The 25,558-nt window shown below is 34.1% G+C and overlaps 2 pseudogenes; both read right to left on the reverse strand.

The window, feature by feature from the left end:
* Positions 1–9,622: 9,622 nt before the first annotated feature.
* On the reverse strand, positions 9,623–14,505 carry LOC107849008 (annotated as a pseudogene).
* A 609-nt stretch (positions 14,506–15,114) lies between these two features.
* LOC107849007 lies at positions 15,115–21,521 on the reverse strand (annotated as a pseudogene).
* Positions 21,522–25,558: the final 4,037 nt, after the last annotated feature.

Raw genomic sequence — 25,558 nt, forward strand, 5'->3', positions numbered from 1 at the left:
ATAGTGACACCAAATCTTGAGTGAGAAAACCACAATTGTCAATTCAAGTTCATGAGTTGGGTAATTTTTCTCACGCACTTTAGGTTGTCTGGAAACATGATCCACAAGGGTGTCGGACGCCCCTTCGCTGGAAATTACACATTATAGCTAGGTAAAAATATTATTTATGTATATATATTACATATTGACACCTCTTGACTTCTTCGTGAAATTACTTCTTTATATTTTAACACTCCTTAGTGAATTTTGGCTTCGCCACTATATTTGATGGACACAATATACACATGCAACATACATACACTAAAATTGAAAGAATACATATTGTCATTCAAATTAATGAAATATAGCATATGGTTCAACTTTAATTGCAATATTATACTTCGTTCATTTAATTTGCATGCAATCAATATATATTGATGTAACACACATGTGCAATGCACGTACCATAAACTAGTAATAGTAATTAACACGTGGAAGTTGATTATAATGGAGTTTTCAAAATAAAGCATGACTATTTTATATTTAAAATTTATATTAATTAAATGCTATTCGATTTAACTTTTATTATTAATTTAGGGACTTTATCAATATTATTACAGTATGATAAATTCAATCGTTCAAATTAGTATCCTAATAAAATAGCTAAAAATAAAAAAACACAGATAAGTCATAAAGACCAAATGCAAATATATAAATATTTATATGATTCTTTGGGAATTCTGATAAATTATAATTTGAAAAAGTACATAATAGAACTACTTAACTTATCATATCTACTTAAAATCTCTACTCTTTTATTTTATTTCATCCTTTTTCATATTTCTCTTTCTCTCTCTAAAACTCAGAATACATTATAGTAAAATTTAAAAAAAATCAAACAACATTGCTTGGGTTTTTGAACTATATTTATTTTCCTATATGTTTGGTAGATAAGGAAACATAAATATGCGGAAGAACAAAGAATTGTGTTTTCACAAGTTATGCTATACTGTACACAATTTTTTACCAAATTGTTCACAAATTTCGTCGGATTTAGTAAAATTGAAAAATAAAAGTATAATTATAGTTAATCAAAATTGAACAATAAGGATAATTTTGAGAAAAAATGTAACAATAAGTGATAGTAACCTAACAACAAGAATTCATACTTTTAGTAGTGTAATTCCACAAATGGGTCTGAGAAGGATAGTACATATGCAGATCTTGCCCCTACCTTAAAAAGGAAGAGAGGATGTTTATGATATATATTTCCTCAACTCGAATTAGATGAAAAAGACAACAATAACAATAAGCAAGAAGAATAACAAGAAAATATAATTATCAAGGGTAAAGAATCTAACCAATAGAAACATAAAACTAAGAATATGAAAATGCTTGATTAATACTAATATGCTGGGAAAAGGAAAGTAAATTAACACTCGACTTCCTACTAACTTTTTATCCTCATCCTCAATCTCCACCCCTTATATCAAGAGTCATATGTTGGAATTATTATGAAAAATATTGATCACAAACACTTGTTGGGAAGTCTCCGAAGCTTGAGGCTTGTCAGACACTGTCCTTGAGGATATTTCACCTAGTATGGGATTACCCCAGAATTCAACAAGACCCTGTCAAATAAAATTAGAAGCAAAAATCTAACAAAGATTAAATACACATGAAAAATCCAGCATTATAGGATGTAGGAGGACAAGGCTTTTTCTTGTTTTTCTTACCCTCAGATGAAGAAGACTACAAAATACATATAGATGAATATCACAATATAAAATTAGCTCAAAACTTTAATAATTACTAGATATAATGATAATGAAGAATATGAGTTAATTGTCAGGAGTGTAAGGTTAAGGAAATTAATCGCCACTCAACGCTATTCAAAAGGTATGAATGTTTGCTCATAATGGATTTTAAGATATGTCAATATTGATTTTGCTCAAGAAACTAACATCTACATATATTTGATATAACTAGTTTATGTGAATGTGCGTTTCATATTTATTTCATTATTTAGTATAAAATACCACACGTTTATTCCAATACTTAGCATAAGATTTTATTTTATATTAGACACTGGTTCTTGCAATATATTTTAGAAAATTAGTACAATCAACTTAATTAAAAGAAACAAAATCACAAAATACGTTCTTCTTGTTAGTGCTAAGAAGAAGTCCAAATTAGTATCATTAATTTATATTTTCGACCTTCAAAAATCAATTTTTTTTAAAAAAATTGAGGAAAGGCTAAAAACAAAGAGGACATATAGCAAGATTTAACATAATCATAAATCCATTAAACAGTTCTTCGGTTGATTATCCGAATCATTTCTTGTTGGTGTTAGTTCGATTTCCCACCTTATAATATTTGATTCTATTTTTCCTTCCCCATCTTTTCTTTCCAATGTGAAATAAAATATAAATACACCAAAGACGCATTGTCATCGCTGCCACCAGAACTAATTTGACTGGTCACAACCAAACTAACAGCATACACATCACCATAAACCATCGAAATCTTTGACATCATAAATCACTAATAATTTCATAGCCATCAGTTTTTACCAAACTAAACCCTAAAAGTGTAATTTAATTTGATAACCCAACACCTCATTCCAAAACCTTATAAAAAAGGAAACAATGATTCAATTTGTCAAAACTTTTACATGTTTTTTTATATTGAACATCTTTTAGACAATAAAATTTTGCATGTTATATCAAAACTGAAAATTATGTTGGTATTTATATATAAAAACACTCTATAAACAATACAAAGGAAAAATAAACTGCTAGTGACAGATCTAAAATTTTGGAATAATGGGTGCACAGAGAGATTTGAACACACATATCAACACCTAAGCTACCAAAGCATATAGAAAGAAAGAATTCAAAAAGAGAATTTAATATAGAACTAAATATGAAAGTAAAGAATGTAATATAACACTCTCCCATCGGAGATCAACCAATAATATTCAAGAACTCATTTTCTAGAAACACTTATGTAGGACTTTAATCAATTAACCATTGACAAAGCTCCTCCACATTACTAAATGTTGGTTCATTTTAATACAAAAAATATTGCATGATAATTTACGGATATTATAAAGTGGAGAAAGTGATGATCATTAGTTTGTGACAACCCTTGTAATATCTCAATTTATTGATTCATAATTTTACTACTTAATATTACTTTACTGTCTTTACTTTTGTATCTTTAATCTTATGAGTTAGTCATGAGAATGTGTCATTTGGACCATTACTTTGATTAATTAATTGTGGACATACTTGACAATAAGCTCTCCTTAACACTTGTAGCTTCTAGGTCGTTCATCTATAATCTTTACTGTCCCACTACTTCCTGCTTACTACATGAAAGAATTGTACTTCTATAAATAGTGGTGTTTGTTCCTTTGTTTGTGAAAGTATGAAGTATAAGGAAAGGATAATAAGTTTAGAATTATATTAGTAAAATAAAGAGTCGAGATAAAGAAATATTCTAAGTCTCCAAACCATATTCACTATAAAAAAAAAGAGTAACTATACATTGAAGGATGGTGTTTGTGTGATGATGTTATGGACTATTCAACTAATCTAGAGTTTCTTGAATTGTATATCATTATGAGTAATTGTATATTGGAGGAGACAAGTCAAGAGATATAGGGCTGGATCAGTGTAGAGAAGTGAGCTTGAATTTCTTTAAAGAAGAGAGATATCTGCACCTCAGCCAAGAAGAAGATATTTTTTATTTTCTGTATATTTTTTAGTTGTAATTTTATTGTAACTTCACTAACAGTTTTAAGGAGATTCATGTTTAGTTCCAGTTTGAAAAATTGCAGATATCAAGATGGGAGATCTCAACATCAGTAGTCTATTCAATAGATGAAAGAGAATAGATGGAGATTAAAGTATTTTTCTACTTTCTCAACTCAAACAAGGGAATGAGAAAAGAAATTTTGTACTTCTTGTGAAAGAAAGGTAAGAAAACCTTCTACCTAATATTTTTAATAAATAAAGTGATACTACTTTTCATGAATATAATGTGGTATTCAAATTTTTAATAGTGAGGGTTAATGAAATGATAAAAAATATCATAATGAAAATGTGAAGTTCACACTTTTGAATGTATTAAAAATGTATTACAAATGTTTAATTAGTCTTGGAATAAATCAAATATTTTTATTTGCATATGACTTGATGTCTTTAAATTTGGCTGTAATATAGTTATCAAAGAAAGGATAAAAATTATTGAGTAGCCATTGACATTAAATATTTGGGTGAGATAAATTTCATCTATGAATGAAAAATACTAAAATCATGTGATGAACTTTCCTTGACATGTCACATTATTGTGAAGAAGAAAAATTGTGAAATACATTTTATTGATTGTATGAACCATTCAACTCATTTTGATTTAAATATTTGAAAGTAGTGTGATAAATAAAAAAGGATGTTTGCTAGTCTAATAAAAAGGAGTTATGTGGCTAATTGCACCTAGCTTGATATTGTGTACAAAATAAAGTACTTAGCAGGTACAAGTAAATCATGTATATTTACTTAGTACAAAAGTTAAGGCTTATTTTTACAAAAAAAAAAAAAATTCTGTTAAAGTATTTTTTAAAATAATAAAACAAAAAACTTGGTATTATTTGATATAATGAAAGAAATACAAATTATTATTTGTTAACTCTACTATGGAGGTTGAAATGATTTTTCAGTTCAACCAGTGAAAAAACGAATTGATCAATCACTTTATTGTGAGAAATTAATTTTACTCCTTAAGAAGGATAATAGAGAGCAATGTAAAGACTGTAAGGTCATACTTAGAGAGATTTTTTCGACCCAACATAAGATTCTAGTGATGGTCTTGGTAATCAGAAAGGGCAGAAAATAGAGGGGTGTAAAGAATCGACCCAAGATTAAGTAGGGTAGGTTGACTTTGGCCAGTGCATTAGAGATAGAGGAGAAGTTGATGACTTTAGATGCTTGGGAGAGTAGAGGGGATGTTGATAGTATGTGGGAGATAACTGTCAGTTGCCTTAGGGAGAACACTAGAGAGGTGTTGGGTATTTCGAGTGTCGATCTGACAAGAACTAAGGGGATTGGTGATGGAATAAAGAAGTCAAAAGAAAGGTGGAGGCTAATAAGGTGATGTGTGAAAGGTTGGTGGAGATTAAGGATGATGAGGAGAACTTAACGAATAAGAAGAAGTATAAGTAATCTAGGAAAGAAACTAAGGTAGCGGTTACAATGGTAAAGACAGACGCTTTTAAGAGCTTGTATTCGGCTTTAGAGAAAAAAGGCAGGGATAGAAAGTTATATAGGCTTGCCAAGGCTAGGGGCGGAAGGCTCGTGACCTTGACTATGTGAAGTACATCAAGGGAGAGAATGGAAAGATGTTGGTGGAGAATGCCCTCATTTGGAAAAGGTTGCAGTCCTATTTCCATAAAATCTTGATTGACGAGGGGGGTAAAGGTTTGGTGCTGGGGACTTGGAAAACTCAGAAAAGTATCGCGATTATAGTTATTTTAGATGCATCAAGGTTGAAGAGGTCAAGGGGGTTATTTATAGGATGTGTAGAGGTAGGATGACTGGGCCAAATGAGATTCTGGTGGATTTTTAAAAGAGCACTGGCTGGGTATGTTTGAAATGGCTGACTAGATTATTTAACATTATTTTTAGGGTGGCAAATATTCTTGAATGATGGAGATAGATTACAATTATTTCTTTATATAAGAACAAGGGGACATTCAGAGTTGCAACAACTGTAGGGGTATCAAGTTATTGAGTCATACTATGAAGGTTTGGGAGAAAGTGGCAAAATAGAGTTTGAGGAGGATTGTGACTATTTTTTATAATAATTCTGGTTTCATGCCAGGTCGCTCTACTACTTAGGCCATTATCCTTGAGAGGAGATTAGTAGAGAAGTTTAGAAAGAGAAGGAAGGACTAGCATATGGTGTTTATCGATCTTTAGACGATGTATGATAAAGTTTCCAGGGATATTTTGTGGAGGTGACTGGAGTCTAGTTGGGTGCTCATAGAGTATGCTTTGATTCAGGACATATATGATGGTGTAAAGACCTTTGTGAGGATGGTAGAAGAAAATTCAGATCACTTTTTGGTTTTGACAAGGTCGCACCGGGGATTGACTCTTAGCCCACTTTTAGTTGCCTTTGTAATGGATGTTTTGATGCGGCGTATTCAAAGGATGGTGCATTGGTGTATGTTATTTGCTGATGATGTTGTACTGATTGATTAGACTCGGGGAGGAGTTAATGGTAAGTTGGACCTTTAGAGACAGACCCTTAAGTAAAAAGAATTTAGGTCGAGTAAAACTAAGATGGAGTACTTGGAAGATAAGTTTAGCAATTTGTCACATGAGGCAGACATGGTAGACAAGCTTAATTCTCAGAATATTCAGAAGAGAGAGAGTTTTAAGTATCCTAGATCTATGATTCAAGGGAAAAAGGAGATTGATGATGATATCACACACTATATTGGTGCAGAGTGGTTTAAATAGTGGCTCGCTTCGAGAGGCTTGTGTGAAAAAAGGTGTTACCTGAGATTAAAGTTAAGTTCTACGGAGTGGTAGTCTGACCGGCTATGTTGTATGTCGCGAAGTGTTGGCCTATTAAGTAGTCTCACATCTAGAAGTTAATGGTGGTGGAGATGAGGATGTTGTGATGGATTTGTATACTTATCGGGAGAGATATGGTTAGAAATAAAATTATTCAAGAGAAGATAGAAGTAACTTTGGCAGAGGAAAAGATGCGGGAAATAAGACTGCGATGGTTCAGGCATGTGACGAGGAGGGGTACAGATGTTCCAGTATGAAGGTGTGAGAGGTTGGCTATGGATAGTAGTAGGCTAAATAAGTATTGGAGTATGGTGATTACACATGATATAGGGAAGTTATAGCTTACGGAGGACATGACCCTCAATAGGAAGGTGTGGAGCATGCAAAATAGGGAAGAGGATTAGTGTGTAGGAGTACGTGTTAGGTAGTAGGGAAGAATGTTTTGTCGGTAGCTGTGCCTGTAGTTTCTCTTTGTCTCTTGCTCGTGGTGTATTGGTGATATGTATACTTTTTTTAATAGATCTTTTATAGTATTACTTTGTGGGTGTCTTATTTTTGTTAATGTCCATTAATATCTAGCGGTGTTATACCCCTTGTTATTTTTTTCTTTTATGTTTATTGTTATATTTTTATTTGTCCTGAGTCGGGGGTCTATCGAAAATATCATTTCTACTTCATCTGAGGTAGTGGTATGGACTGCGTATACTTTACCCGCCCCTCCTCCCCCTCCCAAGATCCACTCTCTGGGAATACACTGGGTAAGTTGTTGTTATAGTTGATTTTTTTAATTCTGAGTTATTGTGATATCATCAATTGACATAGCTTAAAAACTGTTATTATAATGGTAATTAGGATTCACGAGGAAAAAATAATATTATAGTATAAGATTTGACAAATGATACAAAAATAATGATTATGTCAAATTTTATGGTAATATTGCAAACCCACTAAACAAGGCCTTAGCAAGATAAAGGTCTAAGACATGTTGAGAGGGAAAAAAATTGAAGCTCGAAAATCTTAGTCATATATAAGGAAACCCAATGTAAGGACTAGAGATTCTATAACCAAGTTCAATGGGAAAAACGAATCCTATAATGACTTCTTGTGTAATCGACTATCATTTTATCCCTTCCTATGGTGTGAGCACATTTTTTCTAAAGATTTATGGAGGTTGAGCCTCTAAACTTTTAATGAAATTTTGTATTTCGTATGAGTAGGGTGTCGAAATTACAGGACCGCCCATGAAAGATTTGACCTACGGGAGTGTGGAAGAATGTCGTTTCTTTAAGAAGTCATAGTTCAAGTCAGAGACCACTGCTTACTCTGGAGTAAAGGTTACTGTTTTACTAAGTTTAAGCTCAATACAGAGCACAACTTCATTATGCACAATAGTCTTCCTTTAACTAAATTGATGAACTATCTTATTTCAATATTAATATAAGTGGGGGAATGTTGGCGTATTTTAATATTAAAATTAAATTGCATGATAATTTATGGAAATAATAAAATGGAGAAAGTGGGGACCATTAGTTTGTAATAAATCTTGTAAAATCTCACATTATTCATCTATAATTCTACCACTTAATACACCTTTACAACATTATTTTTGTCGCTTTAATCTAATGAGTTAGTGGTAAATATGGCATTTGGGCCATTACTTTGATTAGTTAATAGTGGATGAATGTTTCAATAAGTTCTTCTTAACTCTCGTAACTTTTAGACCATTGATTTACAATTTTTACTATTCCATTCCTTCCTATTCATTACATGAAGAAATTGTACACTTATAAATAGTAATGTTTATTCCTTTGTCTGTGAGAGTATGTAGTATAAGAAGAAGATAATAAGTGTGAAGATTATATTAGTGAATAAAAGGGTGGAGACAAAACAAATATTCTATTTCTCAAACTATATTAAATATACAAAAAAGAGTAACTATATGTTAAAGGAAGGTGTTCTTATGCAGAGTTTAAGACTCTTCAAATAATCGAGAGTTACTTGAATTGTACATCGTGATGGACTGTTGTATCCTAGAGAAGATAAGTCAAGAGATATATTGACGTATCAGTGTAGATTATGCCGCAGTGAGTTGGATCTCCTTAAAGAGGGTGATATATCTGCGTCTCGGCTTAGAAGTAGAATATCTTACTTTTTAAAAAAAATATTTTCGTTTTGTTATTCAATAATAAATTATTTTATTTGTTGTATATTACACCAACAGTAAATCACATTTCGTGGTTGATATTGATGTATAAATGGAAAAAAAGATATTCGACAAACTATTCTTCCACTAAAAGAAATAACCAATGTACCTGTTCTGTTGCAAAAGAAAAATAATGGCCATTTTCCATGTAAACCCATGCTGGATACATATTTCTCGAAGATCCCATTATTCCTAGAATCATCTCCTTGATAAGAGAAATTTCTTCCTTCAAACTCCATTGCTTTTTCTTTAACCGTTTCTAGTAAATTGAGTTTTTTCCCCTTAATGGGTACTCAATAATATTATGCGGTTGAACTAGTAAAGGCACTTGGAAAACATCCACAATTTGTTGCCATTGAATATTCCCTAAGAATTGAGTGGAAATATCATTAAGATTGTTTGAAAAACATAGTAAATAATACTCAACACGATTCACGAACACTTGTTGGGAATTGTTCAAAGCTTGAGGTATGTCAGACACTGTCCTAACGAATATTTCACCCGGTATGAGTATATCCCTTAAGATTCAACAAGCCCTTCTAATATGAAACTAGGAGCCATAATCTGAGAAATATTAAATATATATATACATATACATACATATTTATATATATAGAGAGAGAGAGAGACAGAGAGATCAAAACCCAACATTATACGATCAAGTAAAAGACATTTGCTTGGTTCTCTTACTGTCAAAAAGATGAAGACCGCCAAATATACATAGATGACGATCATAATATGAGATAATTAAATCTTTTTTTTAACCATAAAATACAAGTAACGAAAGTCAACTCTTAATTGTCATCAGTTGATCAACACGAATTAATACATGCTTTTATTGACATCAGAATCTTCAATGGAGAGAGAGAGTTTTTGCCAAGGCTAGCTCGTGAACTGCAACCTTAATGGGAATCATCTGGAACTTGGAATAATCAACTACTGATAAAATCTGCTTCTCTTCGATGGTATTAATAACTTTAATTATGTGAAATAGAATATGTTCAAGCTCTTCTCCATCAGTCCACCCCTAGATTTCTACTTTTATGAGTTGGAGATTCTCGTTCATTAATTTCCACACCAGAAAATCCTTCCTTGGCATTACAAAATCTTTCTATTAGAGCATCAAGCTAGGTCAAAAATCCCCTGCTCCATCACCTAGATAGATCATTCTTTTCTTATTCCCTTCCAAAGAAAGCGACTCTTGTATTCTTTCAATTACGAGGCCCTTGCACGTGTTTAGAGGGCAAGGAATATTGCACTTGTGATCAACATCATGATAAGGAGGTATTCTAAGTTTCCCTTCATCATTAACGTACCTCGGATTTGTGTTGATTTCTGAAAAGCATTCCTTGATTCCTGAATGTTCAATATTGTCTCGATAAAGAAGAGATTTGCATCACATGTTGGTTTTTTGGCTCATTTTTTTCTCCCACATCACTGTTTTACAATTTGTGGAGAATGTTTTAGAGTTATAAAGGAACTCTTCCTTCTCCCATTTGAATCATCCCAAAATTGTTCTCTTCTTCCATAATTAATTATTAGTAGGAAAGGTTCGGTGCTCAGAGATTATGCCTATTTGATGGAATTCCATTATCAAATTTTATGGTATTTTTATTTTTAGTATTCCATATTATTTTTTGGGTATTTATTTGTTAGTGTTCTATCTAGTTCAGTTGTTCTGAATCAATTCATTTCACTTAGTTGATCCGTCTTAGTATGAAAATTACCCGATTTTCCCAATAAGTGGTATTAGAGCCTAGGTTCGTATGTGTTGGAGTAGTGGACTGTGTGAAGTTCCCAGTGTGACAAGAAGACTGGAGATCTGTAGGTGGTGTCTTATGTCAAAAGTATTCCTGGAGAGTGGTAGTCAGGTGGCGTGTCCCATTGGGTGATAATGGTGATACAAGATGTTTGGAAAATCATGTGAAGTGACCTAGTAGTTGTGATCTACGGTTGATGCTTTGTGTCAAAAGTCTTATTGACAAGTGGCAGTTGAGTGGCATGTCCCACTGGTTGTTAATGGCGGTACAAGAAGGTTAGCGAAATCAAATGGATTATCACTGAAGGGGAGGTCATAAGTGATGTGGTATTGGTTTGAGGGAAGGATTGTTTGGAAGCAATGAAATCCCACAGCAAAGATGCGCCCAAATCTAACCCAACTCCACTAGTATAAGGCCTCTTAGGAGGTGCCCAAAAACAAATTCGTGAGGATTTGGCCCAAAGCGGACAATATCAAACTAGTGCGAAGTTTGGATGAAGTTACATGCGGTCCTAATAAGTGGTATCAGAGCCAAGGTTTTGTTTGAGTATGCTCTTTGGTTGAATCTTTGTCTGATCTTCCACATCATAAAAGAATTCCTTTGGTCCTTTTGAACCCAAGGTTTGTCCTAGGATAAGCTTCTGTCTAAGTATGCTCTGTGGTTGCAGCTCTGCCTGATTTTCCATATCAGAAAAGAATTACTTTGGTCCTCTTGGGTAGTTTGCAGTTATTGTAATATTGAATATTTTTTATTGAGTTCGTAATGGCTAATAAATATCAAGAAACTAAGGATCCTACTACAAATATTATGATGAGAGCATCAGGATCCTCGTCATCGTGGTCGAGGTTCTCGCTGTCCAGTCTGAAGTTGGCGGTGGAAATATTTGATGGTACTGGCCATTTTGGCATGTGGCGAGGATAGGTTTATCTATCTTGAGAAGATGTATGATAAATTTTCCAGGGATATTCTGTGGAGGTGATTGGAGTCTAGATGGGTGCTCGTGGTGTACGCTTTATTTCAGGACATCTATGACGGCACAAAGACTTTTGTTAGAACGGTAGAATAAAATTCAGATCACTTTTTTGTTTTGACAGGGTCACACCAAGGATTGAATCTTAGTACACTTTTAGTTGCCTTAGTGATGGATGTTTTGATGAGGCGTATTCAAGGGAGGTTTCATTGGTGTATGTTATTTGCTAATGATGTTGTACTGATTAATGAGACTCGTTTAGGAGTTAATAGTAAGTTGGATCTTTGGAGAAGGACCCTTGAGTATAAAGGATTTCGGTAAATTAAAACTAAGATAGAGTACTTGGAAGGTAAGCTAAGCAATTTGTTGTACGAGGCAGACGTGGTAGTAAAGCTTGATTCTCAGATTGTTTATAAGAAAGATAGTTTTAAGTATCTTAGATCTATGATTCAAGGGAAAGAAGAGATTGATGAGGATGTCACATACTATATTGGTGCAGGGTGGTTTAACTAGTGCCCGATTTGGGAGTCTTATGTGAAAAAAGGTGTCTCCTAAGCTAAACGGTAAGTTCTACGGAGTGGTAGTCCGACTAGCTATGTTGTATGGAGCGGACTGTTAGCCTGTTAATTACTCTCACATTTAAAAGTTAATGGTGGTTGAGATGAGGATATTATAAAGGATTTGTATACTTATTGAGAGGGATATGGTTAGAAATAAAATTATTCAGGAGAAGATAGGAGTGACTTTGGTAGAGAAAAAGATGCGGGAAGTAAGACTGTGATGGATCAGTCATGTGACAAGGAGGGGCACAAATGTTCTGGTATAAAGGTGTGAGAAGTTGGCTATGGATAGTTTTACGCAGGGTAGAGGTAGGTGGAATAAGTATTGGAGTAAGGTCATTAGACATGAAATAGGGCAGTCATAGCTTACAGAGGACAAGACCCTTGACAGGAAGGTGTGGAGCATGCGGAATCGAGTAGAGGATTAGAGTGTAGAAGTACGTCTGTGGTAGTAGGGAAGAGTGTTTTGTCGGCAATTGTGCCTGTACTTTCTTGTTGTCTCTTGTTCGTGGTGTATTGATGATATCTATATTATTTTAATAGACCTTTTATAGTATTACCATGTGCATGTCTTATTTTATTATTATCCTTACTATCTAGCTGTGTGATATCCCTTGTTGTAGTTTGCTTTTATGTAATTTATTTGTTATAGTTTTATTTTTCTTCAGTCGGGGTCTATGGGAAATATCCTTTCTACTTCATCTGGGGTAGTGGTATGGACTGTGTATACTTTACCTCCCCCCAAGATCCACTATATGGAAATACACTGGGTATGTTGTTGTTTATTTTTCAAATTTTGAGTTATTGTGATAGCACCAATTAATATAGCTTAAAACTGTTATTATAATGGTAATTCAGACTCACGAGGAGAAAATAATATTATAGTATAATATTTGACAAATGGTACCAAAATATTGATTATGTTAAATTTTATGGAAATATTGAAGATGAACTAAACAAGGACTTTGCAAGATAAAGGTCTAAAACATGTAGAGAGGGAAGAAATTGAAGCTCAAAAATCTTAGTCATATATAAGGAAACCCAATGTAGGGACTAGAGATTCTATAACAAAGTTCAATGGGAAAAATGAATCCTATAATGACTTCTTATGTAATGCACTATCATTATATCCCTCCCTATGGTGTGAACATATTTTTTCTAAATATTTGTGTAGGTTGAGCCTCCAAACTTTAAATGAAATTTTGTATCTCGTGTGAGTGGGATGTCAAAATTACAGTACCGCCCTTGACAGATTACACCAACGGGAGTGTGGAAGAATGTTGTTTCCTTAAGCAGTCGTAGTTCAAGTCTGTGACCACTACTTACTCTGGAGTAAAGGTTACTATTTTACTAAGTTTAATCTCAGTACAGAGCACAGCTTCATTATGCACAATAGTCTTCCTTTAACTAAATTGATGAACTATCTTATTTGTATATTAATATAAGTGGGGGAATGTTGGTGTATTTTAATATTAAAATTAAATTGCATGATAATTTATGGAAATAATAAAATGGAGAAAGTGGGGACCATTAGTTTGTAATAAATCTTATAAAATCTCACATTATTCATCTATAATTCTACCACTTAATACACCTTTACAACATTATTTTTCTGGCTTTAATCTAATGAGTTAGTGGTAAATATGGCCTTTGGGCCATTACTTTGATTAGTTAATAGTGGATGAATGTTTCAATAAGTTCTTCGTAACTCTCGTAACTTTTAGACCATTGATTTACTATTTTTACTATTCCATTCCTTCCTATTCATTACATGAAGAAATTGTACACTTATAAATAGTAATGTTTATTCCTTTGTCTGTGAGAGTATGTAGTATAAGAAGAAGATAATAAGTGTGAAGATTATATTAGTGAATAAAAGGGTGGAGACAAAACAAATATTCTATTTCTCAAACTATATTAAATATACAAAAAAGAGTAACTATATGTTAAAGGAAGGTGTTCTTATGCAGAGTTTAAGACTCTTCAAATAATCGAGAGTTACTTGAATTGTACATCGTGATGGACTGTTGTATCCTAGAGAAGATAAGTCAAGAGATATATTGACGTATCAGTGTAGATTATGCCGCAGTGAGTTGGATCTCCTTAAAGAGGGTGATATATCTGCGTCTCGGCTTAGAAGTAGAATATCTTACTTTTTAAAAAAAATATTTTCGTTTTGTTATTCAATAATAAATTATTTTATTTGTTGTATATTACACCAACAGTAAATCACATTTCGTGGTTGATATTGATGTATAAATGGAAAAAAAGATATTCGACAAACTATTCTTCCACTAAAAGAAATAACCAATGTACCTGTTCTGTTGCAAAAGAAAAATAATGGCCATTTTCCATGTAAACCCCTGCTAGATACATATTTCTCGAAGATCCCATTATTCCTAGAATCATCTCCTTGATAAGAGAAATTTCTTCCTTCAAACTCCATTGCTTTTCCTTTAACCGATTCTAGTAAATCTAGTTTTTTCTCCTTAATGGGTACTCAATAATATTATGCGGTTGAACTAGAAAAGGCACTTGGAAAACATCCACAATTTGTTGCCATTGAATATTCCCTAAGAATTGAGTGGAAATATCATTAATATTGTTTGAAAAACATAGTAAATAATACTCAACACGATTCACGAACACTTGTTGGGAATTGTTCAAAGCTTGAGGTATGTCAGACACTGTCCTAACGAATATTTCACCCGGTATGAGTATATCCCTTAAGATTCAACAAGCCCTTCTAATATGAAACTAGGAGCCATAATCTGAGAAATATTAAATATATATATATACATATACATACATATATATATATAGAGAGAGAGAGAGAGAGATCAAAACCCAACATTATACTATCGCGTAAAAGACATTTGCTTGGTTCTCTTACTGTCAAAAAGATGAAGACCGCCAAATATACATAGATGACGATCATAATATGAGATAATTAAATCTTTTTTTAACCATAAAATACAAGTAACTAAAGTCAACTCTTAATCGTCATCAGTTGATCAACACGAATTAATACATGCTTTTATTGACATCAGAATCTTCAATGGAGAGAGAGAGCTTTTGGCAAGGCTAGCTCGTGAACTGCAACCTTAATGGGAATCATCTGGAACTTGGAATAATCAACTACTGATAAAATCTGCTTCTCTTCGATGGTATTAATAACTTTAATTATGTGAAACAGAATATGTTCGAGCTCTTCTCCATCAGTCCACCCTTAGATTTCTACTTTTATGAGTTGGCGATTCTCGTTCATTAATTTCCACACCGGAAAATCCTTCCTTGGCATTACAAAATATTTCTATTAGAGCATTAAGCTAGGGCAAAAATCCCCTGCTCCGTCACCTTGATAGATCATTCTTTTCTTATTCCCTTCCAGAGCAAGCGACTCTTGTATTCTTTCAATTACGAGGCCCTTTCACATGTTTGGAGGGAAAGGAATATTGCACTTGTGATCAACATCATGGTAAGGAGGTATTCTAAGTTTCCCTTCATCATCAACGTACCTCGGATTTGTATTGATTTCCGAAAAGCATTCCTTGATTCCTGAATGTTCAATATTGTCTCAACAAAGAATAGATTTGCCTCACATTTTGGTTTTTTGGCTCATTTTTTTCTCCCACATCATTGTTTTACAATTTACAGAGGATGTTTTAGAGTTATAAAGGAACTCTTCCTTCTCCCATTTGAATCATCCCAAAATTGTTCTATTGTCCCATAATTAATTATTAATCGAAAAGGTTCGTGCTCAGAGATTAAGCTTATTTGATGGAATTCCATTATCAAATTTTATGGTATTTTTATTTTTAGTATTCAATATTATTTGTCAGGTATTTATTTGTTAGTGTTCTATCTAGTTCAGTTGTTCTGAATCAATTCATTTCTCTTAGTTGTTCCGTCTTAGTGTGAAAATTACCCAATTTTCCTAATAAGTGGTATTAGAGCCTAGGTTCGTATGTGTCGGAGTAGTGGACTGTGTGAAGTTCCCAGTGTGACAATAAGACCAGAGATCTGTAGGTGGTGTCTTATGTTGAAAGTCTTCCTGGAGAGTGGTAGTCAAGTGGCGTGTCCCATTGGGTGATAACGTCGGTACAAGATGTTTGGAAAATCATGTGAAGTGACCTAGTAGTTGTGATCTACGGTTGATGCTTTGTGTCGAAATTCTTATTGACAAGTGGCAGTTGAGTGGCATGTCCCACTGGTTAGTAGTGACGGCATATGACGGTTAGCAAAATCAAATGGATTATCACTGAAAGGGAGGTCACAAGTGATGTGGTGTTGGTTTGAGGGAAGGATTGTTTGGAAGCAAAGCAATCCCATATCGAAGAAATAGTTGAAGCATTTACATTATTTAATAGTCTCACCCAACTCCACTAGTATGAGGCCTCTTAGGAGATTCCCAAAAACAAATTCGTAAGGTATTGGCCCAAAGCGGACAATATCAAACTAGTACGTAGTTTGGATGAAGTTACATACGGTCCTAATAAGTGGTATCAGAGCCAAGGTTTTGTCTGAGTATGCTCTGTGGTTGAATCTTTGTCTGATCTTCCACATCATAAAAGAATTCCTTTGGTCCTTTTGAACCCAAGGTTTGTCCTAGGATAAGCTTCTGTCTAAGTATGCTCTATGGTTGTAGCTCTGCCTGATCTTCCATATCAGAAAAGAATTACTTTGGTCCTCTTGGGTAGTTTGCAGTTATTGTAATATTGAATATTTTTTATTGAGTTCGTAATGGCTAATAAATATCAAGAAACAAAGGATACTATTACAAATATTACGATGGGAGCATCAGGCTCATCGTCATCATGGTCGAGGTTCTCGCTGTCTAGTCTGAAGTTAGCGGGGGAAATATTTGATGGTACTGGCCATTTTGGCATGTGGCAAGGAGAGGTTTTGGACTCTCTTTTCCAGCAGGTTCTTGATATTCCTATTGAAGAAAAGAAACTAGAAGATAAAAAAGAAAGAGATTAGGGAATCATTAATCGGTTGGCGTGTGGAATTATTCGATCATTCCTATCCAGAGAGCAACAGTATGCTTTTAAGAATGAAACTTCTGCCCACAAATTATGGAAGTGTTTGAGGATAAGTTTCTAAAAAGAGTAGTCAGAACAACCTCCTTATGAAGAAAAGGTTGTTTTGATTTGATTATCAATAAGGTACTACTATAAATTAACACATCACTATGTTTAATCAATTAGTAGAAGACCTGTTGAATTTAGATGTGAAATTTAACGATGGGGATCTCGGTTGGATATTGCTATCATCTCTTACCAATGAATTTGATCATTTGGAAACTACGTTACTTCACGGGAAGGATAATGTATTGTTAGATGTTATTTATTCTGCTTTATATAGTCATGAATTAAGAAAGCAGGATAAGATGAAAACCAAATCAACATCCGAAGAAGCATTGGTGGAAAGGGATCGTTAGTAAATCCAGACTAAGGGGAGAAGAGGATGTTCCAAATCAAAGGGCCGAGCCATTGCCAAAGATGAGTGTGCTTTCTGTCAAAAGAAAGGGCACTAGAAGAAAGACTGTCTGAAGTTGAAAAAGAAAGGGAAGAGTCTGCAAGATCCGTAAAATTATATATTTCCTTCGTTGTTATTCCTTTTACACCATCTCATCCAGATGAGTGTATATTGTATTCAGCATGTACCTATCATATATGTCCCATTCAGGAATGGCTTTTTGAGTTTCAGGAACTCAATGGTGGGGGTATCTACATGGGTAATGATAATCCATGTAAAACAACCGAGATAGGTTCAATCAAACTGCAGAATCATGATGGATCCACCAAAATTTTGAGGGATGTGCGGTATGTGCCAAAGTTGAAAAAGAATCTCAACTTAGTGAGAGATCTTGAATCTAAGATTCTAGTTATGATGATATGAGATGGAGTTCTTAAAGAAACTTCAGGAGCACTGGTGATGTTGAAAGGCATGAGGAAGAACAATTTGTATTACTACTAAGGTAGTAAAGTGTTGGGGACAGTAGCAGCAATAACTTCTAGCACCAAGAAGGATATTGAGGTAATGAAGCTGTGGGATATACGGTTAGGACATACTGGTGAAAAGTCCTTGCAAATTCTTGCTAAGTAAGGATTGTTGAAATGTACGAAGACTTGTAAACTTTAATTTTGTGAGCATTATGTTCTAGGAAAAAAACAAAGAGTGAAGTTTGGCACTGCAATTCATAATACCAAGGGTTTTTTGGATTATGCACACTCAGATGTGTGGGGACCTGCCAAAACTCCTTCCATCGGAGGTAGGCATTATTTTGTCACTTTTTTTGATGATTTTTCCAGGAGAGTTTGGGTGTTTACTATGAAAATCAAGGATGAAGTGCTTGGAATTTTCTTTCAGTGGAAAGCTCAAGTTGAAAACCAGACAGGGAGAAAGATCAAGTTTCTCTGAACAGACAATAGAGGAGAATACAAGAGTGTTCCATTCCTGAATATATGCCAAGACTTTGGCATAGTTCGACACTTCACTATTTGGAAAACACCACCAGAAAATAGGGTGTTAGAGCGTATAAAAAAGAATCTTGTGGAGAAAGTTTGGTGTATGTTGCCTAATGCTGGGTTAGATAGAAAATTTTGGGTTGAGGCTGTGACGTATGCTCAACATCTCATCAATCATTCGACATCATCTGCTATAGGTGGCAAAACTCCATTAGAAGTATGGTTTGAAAAACCTGTAACTGATTATGATACTCTGTATGTTTTTGGTTCTATTGCATATTCTTATGTGATTGAATCAATGTTAGATCCATGATAAAAGAAGGCTATTTTCATAGGCTTCAATGCTGGAGTGAAGGTATACCATTTATGGTGTCTTGAGGCAATGAAGACGATTATCAGTAGGGATGTAACCTTTGATGAATCTTCCATGTTGAACAAGGTAAATCTAAAGAGAGTTAATAGTACTATGAAGCAGGTAGAGTTTGTGAAAACAGTGGTGACTCCAGCACGAAGCACCACCACTTACTCTACTATGGCTGAAGAAGAGTAAGATGGGGAAGAGGTTTTGACATAAGAACCTCTGCAGTAATCAAAACCAATTTCAGTTAGAAGACAGAGATGAGAAATTCAGAAGCTTGCTCGTTTCACTGACATGGTAGCTTATGCACTTTTAGTTACAGATGAAGATATTCCATCCACCTACCCATAGTCTATTCACAGCATAAAAAGTGGCAGTTGGGCAGGGACAATGGAAGTAGAAATGCAATCTCTTAAAAATAATGATACGTGGAAGCTAACACAACTACCAAAAGTCAGAAGGAAATTGTGTGCAAATGGGTATTTGCAAATAAAGAAGGATTTTCTGATAAAGAAGACATTCGCCACAAGGCAAGATTGGTGGCTAAAGGTTATGCTCAGAAGGACATAATTGATTATAATAAGGTATTTTATCCATTGTAAAACATTTCTTCATTAGAATTTTATTGTCCTTGGTAGAACAGTTGTATTTGGAGTTAGCTCAACTTGATGTGAAGACCGTGTTCTTACACAATGATTTGAAGAAGGAAATCTATATAACTCAGCTAGAAGGATATAAGGTTGATGGTAAAGAAGATTGGGTTTGTAAACTTAGTAAATCACTGTACGGACTGAAATAATCTCTGAGATAAAGGTACAAATGATTTGATAGGTTCATGAAGGGTCAGAAGTATAAGAGAAGCAAATACGATCAGTGTGTGTATTTGCACAAACTTCAAGATGGTTCCTACATCTACTTACTCTTATATATTGATGATATGCTGATTGCAGCAAAGAGCCAAGTTGAGATTGACAGATTGAAGGCTCAAATGAGTAAAGAGTTTGAGATAAAGGATTTGGGAAAGCCAAGAAGATTCTCAACATGGAGATAAGCAGAGATACAGAGAGGGGCAAACTTTGGCTATCACAGAAGCAATATTTGAATAAGGTACTATAACGTTTTGGTATGAACGATGATACAAAACCTATAAATACCCCACTTGCTCCTTATTTGAAACTGAGTAGCAGATTATCTCCGACAACTGATGAAGAGCGAGAATACATAACAAAAGTCCCACATGCAAATGCACTTGAAATCTTGATATATGCAATGGTGTGTACGATACCATATATTTCACAAGCCGTAAGTGTAGTAGCAGGTACATGCATGATCTGGGCAAGAGTATTGGTAAGCTGTGAAATGGATTCTGCGGTATCTCCAAAATACCATAGATGTTGGATTGACATTTGAGCGGGATAAATCACTTGGTCAATACATAGTTGGATACTATGATTTTGATTATGTAGGTAATTTGGATAAGCGACGATCTACAACAGGCTATTTGTTCACTTAAGCAAAGGCGCCAGTTAGTTGGAAGTCTACCTTGCAGTCTATAGTGGCTTTGTTTACAACAAAGGAAGAGTATATGGTGATTACAGAGGCTATGAAGGAAGTAATTTAGCTTTATAGGTTGTTTAAAGACTTGGGAGTTGAAAAGAACTAATTTAAGGTGTATTCTGACAATCAGAGTTCTATTAATTTAACAAAGAATCAAGTCTTTCATGCAAGGACAAAGCATATTGATGTTCGCTATCAGTTTTGTGGGAAATTCTCAAAGAAGAGGAGATACTTCTCTAAAAGATTCATACTACTAAGAATACAACAGATATGCTGACCAAGGTGGTTACAAGGGCCAAGTTCAAACACTATTTAAACATGGTTAATATCCTGCACATTTGAAGTTGGCGCCTCACGACGCAAAATTGGAAGCACCGCAATATTTTTTTATTATATGTTTGATTGAGAAGATTTTTATTTTAGTGGGATTAAAATTGAGCCAAGGTGGAGATTTTTTGGTTTTTTAGCTCTTTTTTTTCTTCCACATCATTGTTTTATAATTTGGGGAGGAGGTTTTAGAGTTATAAAAGAACTCTTCCTCATCCCATTTGAATCATCTCAAAATTATTCTATTCTCCCAAAATTAATTATTAATAAGAAAGGTTTGGTGCTCGGAGATTAACCCTATTTGGCTGAATTCTGTTATCAAATTTTTTGGTGGCTTTATTTTTAGTATTCAATATTATTTGTCATGTATTTATTTGTTAGTGTTCTATCTGGTTGAATTGTTCTGAATCAGTTCATTTAACTTACTTGTTCCATTTTAGTGGGAAAATTACCTAATTTTTCCAACATCACTCACTATCTTCAAATCACACCCTAAAGCATAAGCTGCTTTGACTGCTGGAACCACGGGAGTTACATGGGCCCATTTCAATCTTCTTCAATATCCTGTATATTTTTGCCTCATGTATGGATCTCCTTCATCATTTTGTCCATAACAGTGTTCCACGCATCGTAGGGACAAGTTGATCAAATATATCAGTAGCACAAATCAATGATTGCTATCCAATTGTCGCTATCCAAATCAATGATCATCTTGTCAAAATCGTAAACCACTATGATTTGCTCCATGAATGAAAAAAATTAAAATTCAATTGGTGAGAAAAATTCTTTATTTTTTTCTCAAAATAATTGAGGTTAAAGGTAATTATAACACCCCATACTTTTGGGCCAAAATTTAGACCATCGTTTCTATACGTATAGACCTAAACTAAGTAATTTCTTGTTAATGTATGTGTGGTGATCACTCCTATAGTGTGGGAAAACCTTTGAGTATGAATAGAGGTTACAAGAATCCCCTAACTCTAAGACGAGTTGAAAATAATTCTATCAATATTGTTTTAGTCGACACATCAACTGGGGTCAAATTTTGTCGACCATAAGTTTCTATATATAATGAATTGGTAGGGATGCTATATATAAAATGAAAGTTGTTTGAGTCTTCTTTCCAATTCAACTAACTTTATCTTAATCCAACATTAGAGTAAAAAGTTATGCCCAATTTACTTCAGTATATCAGCCTGTCAACTGAGGGACTGTTGCGACTTTCTTTGTTTCCTTAGGGGTATTTTAGTCCTTTCCCCAACCCTTATTCAGCCATAAACACGTTATTAAGCCCTCAATTGACCAAAATATGGTCATTTTCTCCAACTCTCTAAACAACTAAACATTCAGGTCCCAATCGAAGAATCAAGATCCCTCAAGATTCAACCGTGGGTTTTAGAAATTGAGTGAAGATTCGAAATCCCCAAACAGTAGGCTTCAAGAAGCATCGATCGAATTCCTAATTTGAGGTATATGGGGTGTATCCTAAACACTACATGGGCTTGTAAACACTAGATCATCATTTAAAGATTATCAAGCATGAATTTTAAAGGGGTTTTTGGAATCTACGTTTTAATTATGCATTATAAATGTTTTTATGATATTGTTGATTTCGCCTTTAGGTATTTCCCCCTTGAATTGATTTACAAGTATATGTATCTGTATGAAAACTAAGATAGAAGATTGTTTGAGATAACGTATTATGAAATCCCTCTCATATGTTGAATTAAAGATTATGGTTTTGTCGGAAAAGAGTTGAAATGTATGCCTTGTGATTTGAAAGTATTTTTCTCAATGTCATAGCAATTGAAACATAATTTAGAAATAATGAGAGGGTGTTTCTTGATGTTACTATGATGTTCTTGTGTTAAAGAGAAATAATTGCATGTAATTTAGAACTTTGACATGACCACCTTGAATTCTTGAAATGTTGACAAAGAGAGTTTCCTTGCATATGTTTACATAAGTTTTAAAGAATGAATTTCTTGAAAAGAATTGTTGATATGGTAGTCCTTAATTCCATGTTTTGAGAACAGAGATAAAATTTGCTAAATTGCTTAAAAAATGTGACTTGCAAGTCAATGGTATGACGATACCATATAAATGTATGCCATGACAGAGTTAGAGTTTGATTTCAGAGAATCTATGTTTTAAAGAGTTAAAAACTGGGTTGATGTGAGTTAGGTGGTTACCCGAAGAAAGCCCGAGTCAAATGACTCTAGTCTTGAAATCGTGATTTGCCGACATGGGAATTCGGTACCCTATTATGTGATCTTGTGTACCTAGTACTTTGTCATCCCAAATCGGGACTTATGGTTTGGAATCCTGCTTCATGATCTTAAGCCGAACCATGATATAATGACTTGATTAAGGTTGTGCCACCCTTTTGTGTGATCTTATGTCCTCTTTCCTCACTATTATTCCTATCTTGGTGGAAACCGAGATAAGGTAGTCGGTGAAAGATGTGAAATTGTAGGGTATACCACCTAGCACAGAAGTAAAACTAAAAGTGTTCCAGAGTTCAGGTGATTTTGCAGAGTCTTTTAAAAATGCCCATGTGATTTTTACCATATGACATATTTATTAACTATTTTAAATTGCTCTCATGTATGTTGAATATAAATTATTATTTTGGATTTTCTCTGCATACCAGTACATCTGTCAGTGTAGGATATTCGGGCCTTTATAGTTCAGGATATCCATCACGGCCAGGCCCTAGTTTGGATTATGACAAGCTTAGTACCAGAGCACGGTTCATGGTCCCAGGGTGTCTACGAAATTGCGTCGAGTAGCATCTTAATTATGGGTGTGCAGTGCGCCACACTTATAAGTAGGAGGCTATAAGGCGTTTAGGAATGTCTCTCTTTCTTCATGTTTTAGTTCATGCTATAGAGTCAGAATATTCTTCTTTCATACTCTACTTCGTACTATGGTGTCACCCATATGAAAGTAAAGTTATCCCAATTCTTTCCTTACTCTGATGTTCTTAGATATGTCTCATTGTTGAGGTGATTCAAGTGCATAAGTCTAGAATCTAAATGATATGGTCCTTTTTGATTAAGCCATAAAAGATTATAAAAATTATGCAAAGACTTGAGAGGAGTCCATTAGTTCTTCAAGGTGTATTGATTTGAGTTTATGCCTTTATTCTGATAAAATTCGTGCTTATCAGTCCAAGGTACAAAGTCTATTCAGCCCTTTTTCAAAATTCATATTGCAGATGTCATGTATAAGGGTAATAATGTGTAGCAAAATGTTGGAACTGTATTTCCACCCGAGTAGTAATATTTGTTAAAGTGTCATGACCTATTGGTAGTGAGATTGGCTAGGAAGTTGGTGATATAAATTCATAATGTTAGAAGTCAGAGTGAGGGTAACTTTTGTGTAAATAAATAGTTATAGTTGTTTAACTATTGATTGAGGAATAGTTTGCCATTTTATAGTGATAGACTAATGTGGTAGCAATAATTGCTGATTTGGGAGGAATGGTCTTACAGAACAAATCTGATGGGTGTGACTCAAGGTTTATTCAAGAGATTGTAAAAGTGGTTACAGGAAACCTAAATCATGCAGTTTTAAGTATTTCTCTTTTCCCCGTTGGAATAGATTCTCGATTTGATATTATGTCTATATATGGTATTGGGGGAATAGGTAAATCTACCCTAGTCAAGACTGCTTACAATCTTAACTTCAACAAAATTGATTGCAGCAACTTTCTTGCTAATGTGAATAAAACTTCAGAAAGACATAATGGTCTGGTAAGTCTTCAAAATAAAATCAATGAAATGTTAGATCACCTAAGAAGGATCAAGAGTGGAGGTGATCTAGATAGCTTCAAGATTGATCAAATTGAGAAACTTTAAATGGATCTAAGATTGTTGAGAACTTTTATAAAGTACAGCATTTTCTTTGGCCTAATTTCGTAGTAAAACTCACAAAGAAGTCCAAAAGGATTGTGAAAAGGCTTTGTGTGGATTTTATTGGAATTCCAGATGAATGGAAAACTAACCATGATCTGAAAAGGCTAGAATCACAGTTGTTAGAAGTCATTAATGGTAATACTAGTTTAAGTTACAATTCTGAGTTGAATGGTTCTGATCTGTCAGAATATATGGATTGCCTCGGAGAGAATCTAAATGATGTACTGGAGTGCCACAGGGAATCGAAAGGGTCTTCTTACCTTGAAAGAAATCAATTTACAAAGCAACTGGAAATTTTTCAAAAGAAAATGAAATTTTTTAGATAATTGTATGCCACAGAGATAAATAGTTACGTCAACCATAAGAAGGTGAAATGTCTGGAGACTTGACTTCAGTTCATGGCTAACAATGTGGGGCAATTTTGTCTTGCTGTTTTAGTTGATGCTGCTGAGTCTGAAGATGGTATATTCAATAAACCTCTCTATCTGTTCTGTTTGATTGTGTTAGTAGAGCTGGAAATGAAGAAGATTTTTCTTGGTGAACTACAAGCTTCAAAGTTTACTCAATCAAAAATTTTCAAGGACAAGAAATTACCAAAAGGATTTTTCACATCATCACCACAGTTTGCTGATGTATCTCAAAAACATAAAGCTCGAGAACATTCCTAATAATATCGTTGCTGAAAATATTGATGTGGCAATATATTTCTTGTTGGTTTTCCTTCATGCCGATGTATCGAATAATGTTAATAATGGTAACTGGTTGAATGAGGTTATGGAAAAAGGTTGCAGCTATAGCAAGTGATGTTCTATATGAAATTCAAAAGCTTCTTCCTTGATTTATAGACAAAGATGAAACCACTGG

Source organism: Capsicum annuum, chromosome 12, assembly GCF_002878395.1.
Source record: "Capsicum annuum cultivar UCD-10X-F1 chromosome 12, UCD10Xv1.1, whole genome shotgun sequence".
In the NCBI taxonomy this organism is placed as follows: domain Eukaryota; kingdom Viridiplantae; phylum Streptophyta; class Magnoliopsida; order Solanales; family Solanaceae; genus Capsicum; species Capsicum annuum.